Source organism: Tamandua tetradactyla, chromosome X (genome assembly GCF_023851605.1).
Source record: "Tamandua tetradactyla isolate mTamTet1 chromosome X, mTamTet1.pri, whole genome shotgun sequence".
In the NCBI taxonomy this organism is placed as follows: Eukaryota; Metazoa; Chordata; class Mammalia; order Pilosa; family Myrmecophagidae; genus Tamandua; species Tamandua tetradactyla.
The window spans coordinates 142,096,485-142,115,409 of NC_135353.1; the positions used below are offsets into that span (position 1 = coordinate 142,096,485).

An 18,925-nucleotide genomic window follows, 5' to 3' on the forward strand; every position below is an offset into this window, starting at 1 on the left:
GAACAAGGAAGAATGCATTTAAGTTCTCTGATTCTGTGTAAGTTATAGGAAGTCATTTCTATACCAGTAAGGCAAGAGCAACATTGCTTTGTAATAACCAACATAAATTGCTGTTCCACTGATACAGCAGAGTGTTCATCCCTCAAACTGGAGACTACAAAGGTTCCCCATTAAGTTGCAGCACAGTGGTCCAAAAGCGTGGTTTCCGCAGTAGAAAACCAAATTTCCATTACAAGCACATGATCTGTTTCATGCCTAAGCAATGTGTAAACTTGGCAAAGATATTTTTGCAAATCTGTAAATACCATATAGAAAGGCATTTGTTATTTTACTAATGAAAAATAACTTCTGTTTTTCCCCCTAAGAGGAAAATAACACTAATTTATTTTACAGTCTCCTTTCAACATTGTCTAAACATTTTCCATTATCCCTTGCGATCTTTTCTGATATTGCATTGACTTTTGTCATGATGTAGATTAAAAGTGAGTGACCAGAGGGCAGGTTTGTATCTCACTGCTAATATGAACTGATTTGAATTTTTCTGCTTTTCTAAGCTTTTGTCTTTTAGGAATGAATACCTTCATGAATATTTGTGGCATAATAGCAAGATTTTCATCCGAATAGTCTTTAAAAGAGCATTTTCTTAAAAACAAGTGTCTGTTGAGACATGTCATGTTGCTTATTAAGGACCTAAGCCAGAATCCTAGTTCTGAAAGTACCTGTAGCCTCTGATGTTGGAACTGGGATAATTCTGGCAGGATATGTTTATCTAAGCAGTGTCATTTGCAGCTCTGCTATGCTTCAGTTTCTCTCTCCATTCAGAATCTATAAATTGGGATGGAAATTCAATACTCATAAAGTTTCAATCGTGTTCAAGATAGAAGTTTTCTTAGTATAGATTTGGCTTTCAGGGAAAGGGCAGAAATAAAATACTTGCTCATAAAATTGTATCTTCTCATTTGAAGATTTCAGTCTTCCTTTTTTATTGCCTTGAAACTCCTAGAAATACTTTTAAAGGAATCAACTAAATAAGGAAAAAATATTTAATATGTATATAAAACCATATTGAAACATTTTCCTATCTTGGTGAATCTCTGTTCATAACTTTGAACAGTTGGGGAAATCTGTGCAGTTATTACATGCTATCAAGAGAAAAGTCCAGTAGAAAACCATACCTCTCTACTAGAAGTATCCATGCTTAAAACCTCAAGTAATTGAGTTTGCGCAATGTCAACGTTTTCACTGTATAAAATTATTTCCATGGTGACTGTTGTTGTCAGGTAATTGGATTGATTGAAATCAGATTGCAATCATCTAAGTAAGAGAACAAATTTCATTCTAAGTGAGTTCAAATGAGAGATTCTCTTTGTGTTTTCTGATGTTCAAAATGCGCATTTTCTTTCAACTCTTTGGTGGTTGGAAGTGTCAGCCATTCTTGGTCATTTTTTTTCCCACAAGACGCTGTCTGGGGTCCAAAAGCAGATGAGATAAGAGGGCTCTAACATCACCTTCTTGGAGATTTCTCAGTTCTGCAAAATTCTTGCTCATATCCATTAATATTAGTCAAGCATAATGTCATAATACCTTGTACAGCCATGGGGAGGATATGAAAAGAGCTGCTCTCTTCTATAGCTTTCTTTATTTCACAAATATCAAGGGCAGACATGGCTCTGTGACATTTGTATTTGAGAGCCTTGCCTCTGAAGCTGTTCCCTTCCTAACTGCTACCCCTTCCGTTTCAAGGATCAATAGTAATACCACTTAGAGTGGTGAAGAGTATAGATTTTGAGGGCAGGCTGCCTGGGCTGGCTACTGATTACCTTTGTGACCTTGAACAAATGACTTAAACCATCTAATCACAGTTTCCTCCTCTGTAAACTATGATTTATTAGCCCTACCTCTTGATTTGGGAGAATTAGGTGAGGCAATACACATGGGAAACTTAGATCAGTACTTGACACATGGTAAGAACTCAGTGAATGTTAGCTCTTGTAATTGTTATTATAATCCACTGGGGTAGCTTGAATACTTGGTGGGAAAGTGTTTCATGAGCTTTTGGGTGCCATCCTGTTATTGTACCCAAATCAAGAGGGATTCAAAAGGCCAGGGGGAGAAGGTTCCTTTGTGAAAGCTATAATAAAAATATATAAATAGAATTAAATAATTAACGTATGTGGGAGATCCTGCTAGAAAGACAATTCATATAAGTGATTTCATTTTTAATATTCGCCATGACTTTAGGAGGTAGTTGTTACTTTTTCTATTCTAGAAAAAGAAAACTGAGTCTTGGAAAGCTTAAGGAACTTGCCAAGGGTCTTAGTAAGATGGCAAGTAACGGACTGGGATTCAAACCAATTATCATCAGATCTCAGTCATGAGGCACATCAAACAGAGAAGGCTGATTGGTTAAAAATAAGAATGGACTATTTATTTAAGAATTTAAAATATTAACACTACCTTAGGTGATTATAACTTGGAGGTAATTTTTGCTGCTCTTATACATATTTTTGTCTTCTGTGCATTTGAGTGCCTAAACAGAGGGCTGCCTCTTAGGTGTGTTGGAGTTTTACAGGTTAGAGAACCCCAATGATCCACTAGCCATGTCACCTTGGTCAAGCAGATTTGGTTCTCTAAACACAGTCCCCTCATCTATCTCATCGGCTGCTAATAATACGTAAGCTGACCAGGTTATAGCGAAAGTCAAATTCTATGTTGTTTCTAAAGTAAACACCTGGCACATGCTAGATGCTCATTTAAATGGTAGATATTGTTGTGGTAAGATCAGTTTGGTACACAGTAACTAGATATGGGAGAATACGAAGGGTGTGATATATGGCCTTTTATCAGCCAAACCAGGGCAGGGACTTTGGAAACAGAACACCAAGTCCAGAGCGAGAGTAGTTTCTTTTGGAATTACTTTTTCAGCTGACACTTTTTCATCCAATCCAGAGTTCTTTGAGAAATTTGGTGACATTCTATAAGTCTTAAGAAAACGAATTCAATTCAATGAGTCCTTAATTTAAGATAGCGCAACGTTTAGTTCTAGAATGTCCATTTGTTTATTTTTTAAATTCCAATTCTTTGTTTATAACTTCCATCTTTTCATCTCCTTTTCCATATTTTTTATGCTTTAAAAATTTATAATTATAATAAAGTCCATGTCTGCTAACTCAACAAAAAAGAAAACGAATTCACATTGTATTGCTTAAAGAGCCCGTATACAGGACCGTGGCAAGGAGAATGTTCTGCTGTATGAGAATAAAAATACTCTCACAGGATTTTTTGAATTAACTGACAGTTTTATAGCAGCTTTGCCAACCCATCATCCAGTGCTGCAACCAAATGCATGAAATCTTTTATGGTGAAATAAAAAGGTACTGTTGTTCTCTACATTTTTATAAAATCTCTATTGCTAATGAAATGCCAGCCACTATCTTCCTCCCAGGTATTGTCTATTAGAGAGTTGCTTATTTTAGAAGAAGTGGAGCCAACCATATAAATTTCCTTCCTTTGACATCTAGCGCCTGCTGTCGACCTGTTACAGCTACAAGCAACGTTCAAAATTTACATCTGCAAGGCTGCCTCTGGCAACCCAAGAGTTCAGTTGAACAACCATTTGAATGCCTCCTCTGTGCTAGTTAATATCAGAGGTGATAGAGGGAATACAGGATTCCTCCCTGTATCCCCTCTATCACCTCTGAATAACATCCAGCCTTTGTCTTAAAAAGAGCTCGCAATCAAATTGGAGTCTCTGGACAAGTATATTTGGGTAATAATTCATTCCATAGAACACTATTAGAAAATGTTGAGAGAGAGCAAGAGACGTGGAGGTGGGCTCTGAGTCAGGGGGTCCTCATTCAGGCTTCCAGAGGAGGTTAAATTTGATCTGATCAGGAATAGGACTTTGAAAAGTAAAAGGAACCTGGAGAGGTAAGGCTGTTTCAGGCAAAGATGAGAGGAGATTGCGTAATTAGACTTCTCTCTGCAGTGGTTTGGCAGGCAAATTTGTAGGACAGAGAAGGTGTGTGTATGTGTTGTGAAAGATAAGGGAGGACATGGAGTCAGGAGGCCCATTTAGGAGGCAAGGAAGCCCAAGCTAGAACAGCGCAAGTGTGGTGAGAAAAGAGAACTGAAATTGAGTCAGAAAAATGGAGCTGGGATGAACAAGATTTGGTCACTGATCGTATATGTGGAATTAAAAATATAAAGGTGGGCCTACTTCTAAGATTTCGAGAGTAAGTACTTTGGAAGATGGTAATGTCATAACCAGAGACAAATTCAAGACCAGGAATTGACTATGGGAGTTATAATAATGTGCCTAAGAAGCAATCAGATGACCCAAATGAGATGTTAAAGAAATGGGTGAGAGCACAAGAAGAGATTCAGGAGCAAAGTTATTTCTGGACACAGATTTTGGAGTTCCTTGGAGTGGATGAGCTTGCACAGAGAGCGTGTGACCTAGGGGACAACCTTAAATATGGTCTGCATATAAAGAATGTAAGAAGAGTTTGCATCCTCCCCTAGTGCCAGCTTGCAATAGGGGTGGATTTAAACACACACATTCAAGAATGAATTCATAGATGATTAACTGTGTTTTGGTTTCTGCTCCTTATTCTATGCAACTAGTCTCATGATATTGTTTCGTCCTGGTTCTTAGTGGCACTTTAATAAAATAAGAAAGTCTAGAAATTCTTAGGCGGGAGTGTTAGGGATTGATGTATTTATGTAGATCAGGTTTCTGACTTAATCCTCAGTATTCCAGGAAAAATAGCCACTATCATTTGCCATCTAAATCTCATGGACCCTTTTTGTTTATTTATTTATTTTATATTTTTAAGTTATTCTACAAATATTTTACGAAAGTAAGAATAAAGCGATCATTAAAAAACAATTGTAATGGAAATTTTAATAAGACTTTAGACAAATGTCTTTCTAGCAAATCAGTTTTGATGCACAGACAGAAATAAGAATAGTATCCGATGTCTGGCGTTCAAATTCTTGTAGCAAAATAGTGCATGATGAAGTCATTCCTGTAGAATGACTAACTGGATTTCAATAACATATATATTAAAAATATATCGTTCACTCACCATTCCCTTGAGTTTGAGAAAATTCAAAGATTTCGTTTATGTGATCAATTTCACCATCATTAGTCTAGAATGCTGCTTTCTGTATCTTTGCATTCATTTTCTGATGTGTCAAATAATTTAGAAACCTCTCTCTCTAGAAATTTTTTCATCTTTGCCATTATGGGAGGAAAATGAAAATTCTAAATTTCCAACTGTGTTCAATGAAAGCTAAAAGCAGACCCCAAAGATGGCGCCTCCAGTTTTTTTCATACCTTCTTGAAAGAAGATGCAGTATTTGGGGCAATATAATAATAAAACTGAAGGATGAAAATTTAGTTTACTATTGCATTGTCCTTCCAAGTGATTCTATCATTCTTCAGATTTCTTATAATTTTAATATTGTAGCATACTTTCGGATAATTGATGAATAATGAGGAAATGACAAGATAGGAAAAATAACCTCTCTTAAGAGCCCACAATATATCTTAGGCTTATAAAATGATTCAGTAGACCCATGTGGTCATTGAAAAATAAAATGAATTTCCTTCTATTTAAAAAATAAAATCTCCCTCTCCTCTTTGGTAGACTTCTAGGAAAGAATAAACATCACAAAATATCAATTTTTCCAAATAGCTACAACCTCTGAAAGAAGTAACTCAAAGCTAATATTTTGGTTCTGTGGACCCTGATGTGTAGCAAGGGTTAAAAAAAAAACATCACTTGCTCAAAACTACTACAAAGCGAAGATTTCATTACTCGTATACTATTGTTATTGTAGCATTTTTTTGGTATTAGTTGCTAGGCATCATGAAATTCATAATGCCATGTGTTTCTTTACATATAAATTTCATAACTCTTCATTTTCATTAGTCAACCAAGAGTCCTCTCTCAGCGCTCATTTCATAGGTTACCTGGAAATACACATTAAGCAATGGAAATGATCTTTAATACCTTAATGAGCTTCAGACCTGCATTAGAGTAAATATAACTTGCATATAGAAAGCTTTACCTTTAAAAACTGGGTGCATATGCTTGTTTGTTTTTTTCTACTCAGTGGCGGGGGTAACATTTCATTCTTTCTCCATGTGAGTATCCCGTTATTGCAGCACCATTTGTTGAATTTTTTGTTTGTTTGATTCTTTGTTGGGAAGTGCATGTGCTGGAAATCAAACCGAATCTCCTGTATGGCAGGACAAAATTCTACCACTGAACTACCCTCACACCCCTGTGTATATGTTTTTGTTTTCTGCAAGTTGTATTAAAGTAGTACTACACACATCTATCATGAAATAATTGATTTAATGCATCTCTCTTTTTTTTTTTTTGTCTTTGAAGTAATATCTAAATATATTTGAACAGGATTTAAAATCCAAATTAGCTGTCATGATTATATTCAATTATTAATCTTTCAAATGAATGTGTAATAGGAAAAATAAATATGTTTTATTTGAAGTGATATAATTACAATTATGCACTTAAATAATGTTTTCTACTAACTGCTTATTTTTTTCATTATGCTTCTTTTTAAGGGGAAAGATTTCAGGTAACAGATGTTCCACTCATCTACTTTGAAATTAAACATAATGAACATACTATTAAATAAATAAACCAATCAATGAAAATGAGGTTTCTTTTTTTCTATGATGGAGTAAAAATGGTGATGAATAAATGTATTATAGAGAATCCTACACTCAAAGTGAGGTGATAAATATAAAACACAAATAGATGTGCCCATAAAGGAAATTCCAGATTTTCATAGGCTAGCATTTTTATCTTGTGGCGTGATGGGGCATTGCAATTAAAGACCAAAATTCCTGTTATATTTTGGTACCTGTAAGCATAAATAGGGGTTCTACTCCCTAATAACACCATGCAGTTTGGATTGAAGCTAAACCAAGGGTGACATATGACCCAGGGACTGCTCCTGTGAGAGACTTCCAGCTCTCCTCAGCTATTGGAAAGGCGGTGGGGATGATTATTTTGGACCTAGCATCTCTCTCTATGAAAATTTCCTCATGCATGATATGAAGCATCATAAAAAATTGCTTGCCATTATGGAGGACCTGTTTTATAGAAAGCATTTGGAAAGTAAACAGGAAAAAGTAATAGATTGTGGCTTTTCTCCTCTCAAGAGGGAAAAGCTAGATTCATTCTACTTTAGTCAAGAAAAGATTTGTTCATAGTTCTCTATTGCTGCAAAACGAATCACCCCAAAATTTAGTGTCTTAAGAGAGCAATCATCGTTTATTATCTCTCACAGTTTCTGCAGGTCATGGAATTCATGAGTGACTTGGTTGAATAGTTCTGTCTTTGGATCTCTCATGCAGTCAGATTTTAAGTGTGGCTGCAGTCATCTGTAAGGTGAATGGAACTGGAGGATCAACTCCCAAGGTAGCACACTCACATGGTTGATGATTTAGTGTTGCCCAGTTGGTTCTTCTCCGTGGTTCCTCTCCGTGTGGGCTTCTCCACGGTGCTACTGGAATAGCTCATGTATCTTAGTTCGCATCCCCCAGAATGACTGGTCCACAAGTCCACAGAAGAAACTGTGATGCCTTTTATGACCTAGCCTCAAAATTTATGCACTGTCACCCCTGCAGCAATTTAGTTGTCACACAGGGCAGTCCTGATTTGGTGAAGTGGGCGAAGGACTACACGAGGGCATGCATAGCAAAGGTGAGGATCACTGGAACCATTATGGAGCTGACTACCACAGGATTTATCAAGGAAACCTTCAAATGAAGGTTTCTTGAAGCGTGATTCGTGTTACTTTGACCTTGTTCGTTAGCACAGCAGCAAATGTCATTGATACGCTCCACCTGAAAGGGACAGACCATTAGTGCTTGACCTTTACCCTGCATGTGCAGATACACATTAAAGGGAGCAAGAACCCACCAAGACTTGTTGGACAGGTTAATAATTATCACAGATACACACAGCCTGGCTCCACTAGAGGAATATGGGTTTGGGAGGCCTAACAGAAAGAGACAGGCAGTTTAAGTGTTGGCTCTGTCCCTTAGTGACACTGGGACCATTGGCAAATGATTTATTCGCTCTGACCCTTGATTTCTCCTCTATAAAACTGGACTTCTTCCATACCAGATTACTTGGAGTATTAACTGGAATGGCATATGGAAGGCTGCTTTCGAGTTGACAAACCACTACACAAATATCACTTATCCCCATTATTGTGTATTCCACTTAGGCTGTTGAGGTGTTGACAGTGCTAGAGCCCCGTTATATAGGGCAAGAGATTTTCACACTTAAACAGTAGTTGCATGAAGTTTGACTACTGCTCTTCTGTTTATGCACAGAATTTTGTGTACTTGGCCAAGAGATTTGTTTTCACTCAGTGTTGGTTCTCTTAAATTCCAGTCTACATCCTTGGAAAAATTGGGTTCTCCATCAAGATTTTCTAAATGAATGAGTGAAATGCTTTATGGAATTTTCTTTAATATTAACATAAAGCAAACAATATTGGTAAAGAATCTTCTGTTTTTAGGGTTTCCAGCTACTGTGTGGTTTGGTTTATTACCATCCATAAGTATAATCCTGCATCACAAGAGCTGTCATTGGTAGCCCCCTACAAAGTCTGTAGGAAAGCGATAGAAATAGCAAACTTAACCAGTGGAGTGTGATTTTTCTCTTTCATTCAGGAACCATGCAACTGTTGCTTTGGGCCACTATTGCTTTTCAGAAATACGTAGAACTGGTAGAGGGAGGGAAAGGCCTGATTCACTAGTTATCAGAAAACTATGCACTAAACAACAGACTGTTTGAAAAGATCAAATTGAATTCCAAATGCAAATACACAGAATAAGAATGAAGTAATTAACAGCGCTGAATTATATATTTGAATCTGGCTAAAATGGGAAGTTTTAGGTTGTATATCTGTTACTAGAACAAAAAAAAATTTTTAAGTGAACTGTACAACGTATGCAGTGAATCCAAATGTAAACCATGGATTATAGTTCATAATATAATTATAATAACATTATTTCATCAGTTGTAACGGACATACCACACTAATGCAAGGTGCCAATAATGGCAGGGAGTAGGGGGGAGCGTATATGGTAACTGTGTTTTCTGCATGGTTTTTCTGGAACCCTACAGCTGCTCCAATAAAAAAAAAAGAAACAAACAAAAAGAATAAGGGGGAGAACACCTTTCTCTATAATTAAACAGAAAACCATGGGATGATTTGATGAAATCCAGTCATCCTGAAAATGTGACCATCAAATGTAATTGTGCAGAAAGATAAGGGAATATGAATGACATAGGGCTGTGTGGACTCCTATTGGCCCTTTGAGACAATGGTGCTTTACCTGCTCTTTGTTAATAGTTTGATTTAGTCTTATCCATTGTTGGAACCATCAAAAGGGGAAAGCATGGCCCAGTTGGACTATAAAAGGGAAATTCTCAGTTATTACAGGAACTTGCAAATTGCTCAGAGTTTTAGGACAGCAGCTTATGTGTCTCTCGGTGTTGGGTACCAAGCCAAACATACTTTGGAGAACATAGTAAATAAAATGGGATCTTTTTTTTTTCCTCGTAGCATCTGTCTGGGCACCAAAAATATCTAGGTTTCCCCTCAGCAGCTAGGAGATTAGATAACTAAAAACATCACCCAGAGAACCCCAGAATATTAAATATTTCATATAATTTGTAGCTATTGACATTTTCACTTACTTGTGGGGCAGAAAAAATAAAATATTCAGATCCTAAAATATCTCTTATAAAATAACAATAATAGTACTACAAATTTGTGTTGTGCTGTAAATGCATTGGATAAAGAACCCTTATACATATTTCAGTCTATTTGATTGCCATGATGGCTCCCAAGGTAGATATTATCCTTGTTAAATGAGGGAACCAAGAATCAAAGATATTAATACCTTGCTCAAGGTCACACAGGCACCAATTGCTAGAGCCAGGATTTAGCCCGTCTCCCAATTCTAAAAACGGGTGTTAGGTGGGTGTTCTTTGTCCAAACTTATGCTGAAAGGAGACTATATTTTGAGAGTCAGTTATTGAGACTTTAGAAATATATAAATACATTCATATATGTTTGTTTTCTTACACAGGAATGTATGCATATAGTTTAAATTGTGTATTTATATATAAATATTATATATTATTGATATATAGTATATAAATTGCTATCAGCTTATTGTAGTTTATCTCAATTAAAATAAATATAGTGGGCATTGAATCATGAGACTTAAAGATTCTCAGAGGGATTTATAGCAAAATCACATTTAAACCTTCTTAGAAAGATGAGAAGCTAGCATATATTTAAAAAATGTTTTTTTTTTTTTAAATAAACCTTCCAGAAGGAGGCCCTATTTCATTCCCTGCATGTTCAGATGGAGATGGGTTGGGGAAACGAACCTCTTTCTCATGCTGCCACGTTCCTAAGTTACCAAATGCCAGAGGTTGGCTTCCAAACAACTGTGTCTCTCTGAGAACACCCTCTACATCGGATATATTTCATCTCCGTGACCGAACTGTAAGCTTCAAGCTGTCGCTCATTTATGTCTGTATAATTCTAACATTTCATTCTGAAGATAACAGGTGTGCCATAAATACTTCCTTGAACTGTCTCACAGGGGAGCCAGTGACTAGTATAGGGCTATAAGCTGCCATCCTCCCTTTCATCACCATGAACCACCACTAGGAGAAATTAGCCTAAAAACATTAATAACATGCCCCAGTCAAAAGCAAGCAAGGTTGCCCAGGTGGGTCAGTGGTGGAATGCTCGCCTTCCATGTGGGAGACCTGAGTTCGATTCCAGATCATGCACCAAAAACAAAACAAAACCAAATAAAACTCGAAGCAAATAGACTTTGGAATGGTAAGTGAGGTTTCAGTCTTGAGGGGTTGAGGGTCTCTTTGGTACAGTCTCTTAGAAATAGAAAGATGTAAAAAGCACTTTGGTCTGATTCCAGTCCACATAACCTCATCGTCACAGAAAACATACCAGGCCATTTGAAATGTTCATTTTGCTTTTGGAGACTCTGCTGATTTGAGCATCACGGAAATGAAATGTAGATAGAGAGCTCTTAATCTTGAAAAGCACAAAATTTTCCCCTGGTCTTGAGAGTAGACATTTGGATTTAGAATTCTCTTTATCTGTTTATGATTTTTTTTTTCTCTTATCCTGAAAATGTCTGTTGAAAGAGTTCAGAGAACTCACATTGGATAAAAAAAATAAAGTGCTATAACAGAAGACAACATAGGAATGTGAATTTGTATTATATAAAGAAAGCAGCGTATGACTAAGTAGCCTGTTGTCCCTAGAGGAAGTGGGATAAATATCAATGTGTGGCAGCCAGTAAGTTGTGCTGTGGCCATTAAAAACATTACATTCCCCGGCTTTACACTTCATTAGGTATGTAATGAGTTTTACATATTTTAAGACTTAGAACAAACCAGACTAACCATGACATTTATACCAGGAAGTACCAAAATCTGGGATAGGCATATGGGGGTTGCTTTATTTTAATAGTACTGATAGTATTTCGTTAATGTTTTGACTGAGGCGTCATCTCATTGTTTTTTGTGTCCTTATTCTAAATATATACACCAACAAGTTGCATGGCAGTTCCAAAGAGATGAACTTTAAATATATTTTTGACCTAGAGATAATGTTATGGGTCGTTATCATGAATATAGGAGCCAGACTCCTAATTCAGAATTCCATCCTCTAATGTAACTGGCATACGCAACTGTCTAGTTCAGATAAAAATCGTTGAATAGAATACCAAGTTGGTTTTGTAAATTCAAAAGCTGAAGCTCTAACAAAAACTTCATAATCCTAATTTGAAACTACACTTAATAAAATTTTAATTCTATTTTAGTATGTGAGTGTAATTGGACCAGTTGTTTTTTTAAATTAGATTGTTCAGTGTCATAGCACACTGTGCTAACAACAAAACAACACTGAATCATGTTCACATATGATGTAGTGTAATTTAATTAGAAATATAATAAGTCCTTCAATACGTGCAATAGTAAATATTCCACATTTCCCACAAAAGTAGTAAGCAGCTTGACAATAGGCATCATCCCGTAAATACTTACATCAAAAATAGTACCTAGAAAACAGTCTTACTAAAGTACTCGCTAAATGCATTTTCACCTTCAAACTTGTAGAAGCAAACTAAAAATAGATTGACCCTCAATTAAGAGAAACATAGCTGATGAGATTGGTAGCTTTCTTTTATAAATATGTAAGTGCAAATATTTAATAAGGACCCAGTTCACACAAATCAATCTGGAGTAAAAGATTGCTTTACCGGTTTCCCCAAAGCTGTGACTGAATTATATTTTGAACTTTACCTAATCTTTACATTTAGAAATTTGCATTAATATTTAAATTATGTGAAGAGGAAATGCAAATTTAAAATACTGGAATTTTCATTAATGCATTTATTCATCAGATGTTTATTATGTACTTATATGGTACAAGATTTCAGGATAGGAATTATATAATAGGCTCCTTAATTAAGGTGCTTATTATTAGGCAGAGGTAAAATTATTATAATAATAGGTGGAATATATATGCTGTAGAAGAAATAAAAACATTTTAATAGATAATATAGGGGTTTATGGTTTTTTTTCAGTTATGCATTCAGTTTATCCACCCATCCATTTATTTACATTCATTACTTAATTTAATAATAATTTTTTGCTGACCATTGGGGGAGGGGAATATGTACAAGTGGATAAAACATGAATTCTTCTGTAAAGGTATTGATAATGTAATGGGGAGACAGATAGATACAGATATTAAGTTTGATGCAAAACATAAATACGAGGTACAAGCAAAGGAAAATGAAAGTACAAAGGAGAAAGAGATTTCCCTATGTGAGGGCAGAGACTGCTGTTTGTTTAGTTTCATCATAGATTTCCTAGAACCTAGGCCAGTGCTTGGCACAAAGTAGGTTCAGATGAGTTTGTGTTGACTGTCGACTGAGGTAATCATGAAAAGTATCATGGAAGCAGTGACGTCAAAGCTGGACCTTAAAACTGAGAGAACTTCATTTCAGGTAGAGGAAATTTCGAAAGTATGGTAATTATAAAAAGGCCTTCAAGGCTGGAATAAATCTTAGTGACAATCTAGCCTAGTCTTGTCTCCTACTTCTTCATTTCAGCCATGGAGCACTTTGATCCAACGGTGTCTCAACACAGTTTCACTTCTAACATGATGCCAGTTTGGAATTGCTGACGGAGGCATAAAGGTCCCATAGATATCAGATACCAAGGTAAAAAGGTATGCAGCAGGCTACTGTAGTGCACGTTTTGAAAAGAAATGGATATACAAAGATGCAGAAACTAGTGACCTGGAGAATATTTTAGAGCTACTTGGAGAAAATGGTGCTGTGATTGCACCCCTTCTTGGGTGCTTCCCTGTCATTCTCCCCACTTCCTCATGGGGAGGAGTTGTGCTTTCTGTTTTACTTTAAGAGACATGAGTTTCTGGAGGAACACCTGGAGGTGTGTTTTAGTTTACAAGCTGCCAGATTGCGATATACCAGAAACGGAATGACTTTTAAAAAGGGGAATTTAATAAGTTCTGAGGCTGTGAAAATGTCCAAATTAAGCCAAGGCTCTGGAAATGTCCAAGTTAAGGCATGTAGAGAAAGATATCTTGGTTCAAGAAGGCCAATGAAGTTCAGGGTTTCTCTTTCACGTCTGCTAGCTTTCTCTCCAGGCTTCTTGTTTCATGAAGCTCTCCCAGGGGCATTTCCTTTTTCATCTCCAAAGGTCTCTGGCTACGTGGGCTCTGAAGCTTTTTCCAAAATGGTTCCTTCTTAAAGGGCTCCAGTCAGCAACTCCACCTTGGGTGGAGACATATCTCCATGGAAACCATCTAATCAAAAGTTACCACCCACAATTAGGTGAGTCACCTCTCCATGGATAATAAAAAAGCACCCCCCCCCCAGCAATATTGAATAAGGATTAAAGGACATGGCTTTTCTGGGGTCCACAACAGATTCCAACTGGCACCAGGTGTAACACTGGATTCAGAGTTGCTGAAATGGTGGTAATTGACACTGTCAAAATAAAAAAAAAAAAGAATTCATATAAATGACTGAGCATAAGTGATTGTGAAGTCTTGAAAATCTCCTTGAAACTCCCCAAGAGATATCTAACCTCGGCCAGATACGGAAAGTACAAAGACACATTCTCACAGTGGAAGTACTGAGTCAAAGAAGAACTTTCTCTTCCCCTTTCCTCCTCATTCCTCTCCTATCCAACCCTGGTAGGTGAAAAATAGCATCCCCTGAATAGGGAGGAAGACAACTAAGAGAGGAAGAGGAAGGCCCACCATACTCACTATTTCGGGTGGTAAGGGACTGTCTCTAGTTGCAGCCTATCCTGGTTGGGGATGGAGTCGTACGTGCAAATTCAGTTTGAAGTGTTAATTCTTGGATCGGACTGGACAGTCTAATTACAGTACCTGAAAAGGACAACAGGACTTTGCTGTCACCTTATGAAGACCACAGAAGACATGGGACCTGCCCACGTTTTCAGCCAGTGGTGGAGGAAGAAGTAACTAACCATTCGGTGAGCAGATTTTAAGGGAGAAAGGGAAGCAAGGAAGAAGTTGTCTCTATGCTTACACCCCATGAATCCTCATTATTCAGCATACAAGTTACAAAAGGAAAAGAAAGCAATATAAAAGGATTCATATCAGAATATACCTATAGGTCACAAAGTCCATTTATTATTGGAACAAAAACATGGTTCATTGTCCCTGAAATGGATTATGTAATTGCATACATTAAAAATGGACATAACAACACAAATGATTAGTCAAAGATATGGGTTTTTGACAGTGTTTGGTGATCCAGGAGTGGGAAGTAGTATAGCTGGAATGTTGCCTCTTGAAGATTGTTAAAGAGGAAAGCTGGCTGTTGTGTAGGTCAGCGGTGGTGGTAGAGCAAGTCTGCTGCTCTAAAGGGTGACATTCCACTTACGGAGGTGCTATTCTCATAGGATTCACATAAGATCATTATAACACGAGGCCTCCCAGGAGAGCACACCAGTGCTCACTTATGGAGGGTTGCTTTTCTGTCCCACCAAAATGTCATGAACGGCCTCAACACTCCAAATGGTTTTGCCTGGAGCATCTTTACACTTCTCCAAGATTCAGCCATGTCTTCCCTTTATTTAAAAAGAAGTTTGCAGAGAATTCCAGTCTTTCTTAACCTTCATTTCTATGAATTTTAACAATACTTATACATAGACACTTGACATTCCAGAGGAATAATCTTCAAGACCATGTGACTCACCACACTCTCAAATGCCATTGGAGAGCATGTGAAGTATACGTTTTCCCCAAAGTGCATACTTCACAATCCTCATAGCAGATCTTTTATGGATGAGGAAAATGAGACACAGAAAGGCTAAATAAAGTATCTAACAAGTGGCCTAATTAATGTTTGAACTCAGGTCTGGCTGATTCCAAAATATGTGTTCTTAAGTCTGATTCCTGTATCTGTTTTCTATTTGGAATTGAGTATTGCAGTATAATAAGTTTCCCACTGAGGGTCCTTTTCAGAATCTTCCTAATATCTGAGTTATTTGTAAAATAGTTCTTTTTTTTTCTTTCAATGAGAACTCCATTAGGCAGAAAAAAACAACTTGGCAATAAATTTCAGGCATTAACCCCATGCCAAGTAATTATCGGAAGGCCTAATGCTTTGAGACCTCATAAGTATGATCTTAAAATAATGGAGTGAAGCTTGCATTGTGAACCTTCTTGATGCCTAACATTGAGGTTTGCTTTATGGAATGGCTTCCTAAAAAAAGAATTGTAAAGCATTCTGGGATGGTGTGCCAATTAAAAACCGGAGATTGGCTGAAGGCTTGCAGCAATTGAATGTTGAATACAGATGGTGCCAAATTGAGTGTTTCCATAGCAACAAATTCTTCCTTAATAACTTTTAGATGGGAGGGGGAACATAAAAGAGGAAAACCATCTTTCAGCAGATGTACATTCCTACAGCATGTTTTCAGATTGATTTGGGAAGCTAATTTGTACTTAACTAGTGATTGTTTTAAGTGGGTCTGAATGTTACTAAATTCTCCTGAGGAAACATTTTGCAAATAACAGAAATAAATTCTAGGAACCTTATGAAGACATAAAAAAGGGCATTGTTCTCAAAAAGCATTTCTTAGTCTGTAGCCAGTCACACAGGATTTTATATTCAGTTGATTGACAGTCCATAATCTCATAGGTATGAGTTACCATTGGTCAAAAGATTTCTTGGTTCTTGGTACCAGTTCAGATGGAAAGTTTAGAAGATCTGTGTAATCAAAGGAAAAGTGATATGTGTATCACAGATTTTGAATTAGTCTTAATACATTCTTCCTTCAGGCTTATAGTTTACTTTTTCATTATCTGTTATTCCAAGATGTGTCTTCCTTTTAATGATTGAAGTTGTTTCGGGAAGAAGCTCAAAGGAGATAATTGATAGTGTTACCATAGCTCAAATGTCTGGTTCTTAGCTCTCTGTAGCCAAAGACTAGGTTTTAGCAGTTTGCCTAGAGGTAATCAAGCTCTGGGGGACTCATTGATACTATACAAACTCACAAGTGATTGTGGCATTATAAGACGTTTGAAAGAAGAGAGATTAAATTTGATGTATTATTTCACAACTGAACATGTGGCTGCCAGGAAAAGCCATAATGGTCACTGGCTCAGTGCACCCACCTCTGGGAGAATTACACGGAAAACCAAATTATATATTAGAAAGTTTGATGGTGACCATAGAACTGGAAGAGGGGAGTAAGGTTTTATGAAGAGATGGCTCATAAAGTGAGAGAAGCGAAATAAATGGCCCATCTTTACTAATCTAGAGACTTTCTATGATAGAAAGAGAGAAATAGATCATTCTGTTTAGATGGTACCAAAGATATAATGGCAAATGTTTGAGCCCTGGCTTTCCTTTTAGACTCCAATCAGTGGATCTCCCCTTTCCCTACCCCCATTCCACTCCCTGATAGACTTACCTTCCCTCTCCACTTAACTGTCTTTTGCAAAATAATATAGGACTCAGGTATATTATGTGAGTTTAAGTGAATGAATGCCAGTTTTGCATTAGTCACATCAATTACACAGCGCTCCCTTGATAGAACCTGGTGCTTCATCACCAAAACCCCTATGAAATAACTGTTCCCACAAAGATATGCAATGTGAGGGCCAGTTCCTGGAACACCCTGCCCCAAGAAATTCTGACTTAATAGGGATAGAAGAAGGCCTAGAGAATCTGTATTTTTAAGAAGTTTACCAGGTTATTTGAGGCTCAGCCAGGTTATTTTTACAGATGGCTAATATTATCCACCACTAACACCCCTTTTTGCCTAATTTTAATTTCAGAAGAAACTCTTTTCTGGCTTTTTCCAAATTTGGGGGTTGTGGGATTCTTACAGCTTCCAGGAACCTGTGCATATAAAGGGAAACTTCAATACATACATATATATATGTATATCTAAAGATAGAAAGATATTTATAGGTAGATATGTACGTAGACATAAAAATAGGTATATATGTAGAAATAAACATTAAAAAGAAAAATGTGTATCTGTGGAAATGTGCCATTTAAAACCATAAAGAGATGCAAATGCTCTTTAAAATATAGTTTTAAAATGTGAAGAACTCATTATCAATTAAATTAGCTCAGTAACCTTGAATGAAATAAGACCTCAGAAAGCAAATATTCCTCTGACACACATACACAGACACAAAGTTCTATGCATTCAATATAATGTTGTAACAGATTCCTGACCCAGGAAAATGAGGAAAGCATTGATATACTTTCTCATTCTTTCAGTCTTTTCTCTAAATTAATTTACAAATGGTAATCATGTGTAAGAACAAGGACCATTCCCCTATAAACAATGCAGCGGAAAGAGTCAGATGAGAATTAAGTGAGAATAAAAGGGGGGCCTCCATGTATGACCCAGTTCTCATGCCTTACCCCCAAACTCTGAGTACTCTACCCTCATTCCTTGATTTGACTCTCTTTAGAGCTGCAAAGGTAGGAACGCGACACACCCAGAGACATTCCCAAGGTTTGATTTGAACAACTTCGAGAGAGAGAGACAGACAGACAGACATGCACACACATACACACACACAGACAGGAGACAGAGACAGGAGAGAGTCAATTGTCATTGCTTCAGCAGAGATGGAAACTGAATAATGAGTTTGATCACCAAACACTTTGGTGTACAGCTTTTATTTAAGCTTGTAATTTGGTTATTTATCATGGGAAAATAATAATCTAGCTTGTCTATTTTTTTTCATACCATAAAGATGTTTTAATTTTTTGATTAGGAAAAATGACATAGCAATTAATGTGAAGTTGGTTGTTAAAGGTTTGTTTATACTTAAAGTGGAATATTTTAGTTTTAGATGTGTTTTCAAATAATGCTTAATGTCATAAGAAATGATTATAACATTAATGCTCAGTGAAAGAAGGCAGGATATGAAACTATTTATGCCATATGATCCTGATTTTTTTTTTTTAAAAAAAGAGAGAGCCAGCAAGACAAATTATAACTGGAAGAAAATGCATTAAAATGTTTAGCAGTTATCACTGGTGAAATTAGGCAAATTTATTTTTTTGTACCTTTCTGTGTTTTCCCAATTACAGATTTAAAAATATATTACTTTTATATTCAGAAAATATTTTAAAGTATTTTACACCCTTTTTGTTATTATGTTTCCCTAATCAATCCCCCATGAAATTCGAATACCACAGATACACTATATATCTGTTTATGTATTGTGACCCTTAAAATTACCTAGATTTTTTGGGGGGCAGTGCAACAGTGGCTCA

General features: G+C 36.6%; 1 protein-coding gene across 9 annotated transcripts in view; it reads left to right on the forward strand.

Annotated features, from left to right (window-relative positions):
• DMD (dystrophin) overlaps positions 1-18,925 on the forward strand; it is a 2,428,671-nt gene that overhangs the window by 1,838,576 nt on the left and 571,170 nt on the right. The window lies entirely within an intron of this gene.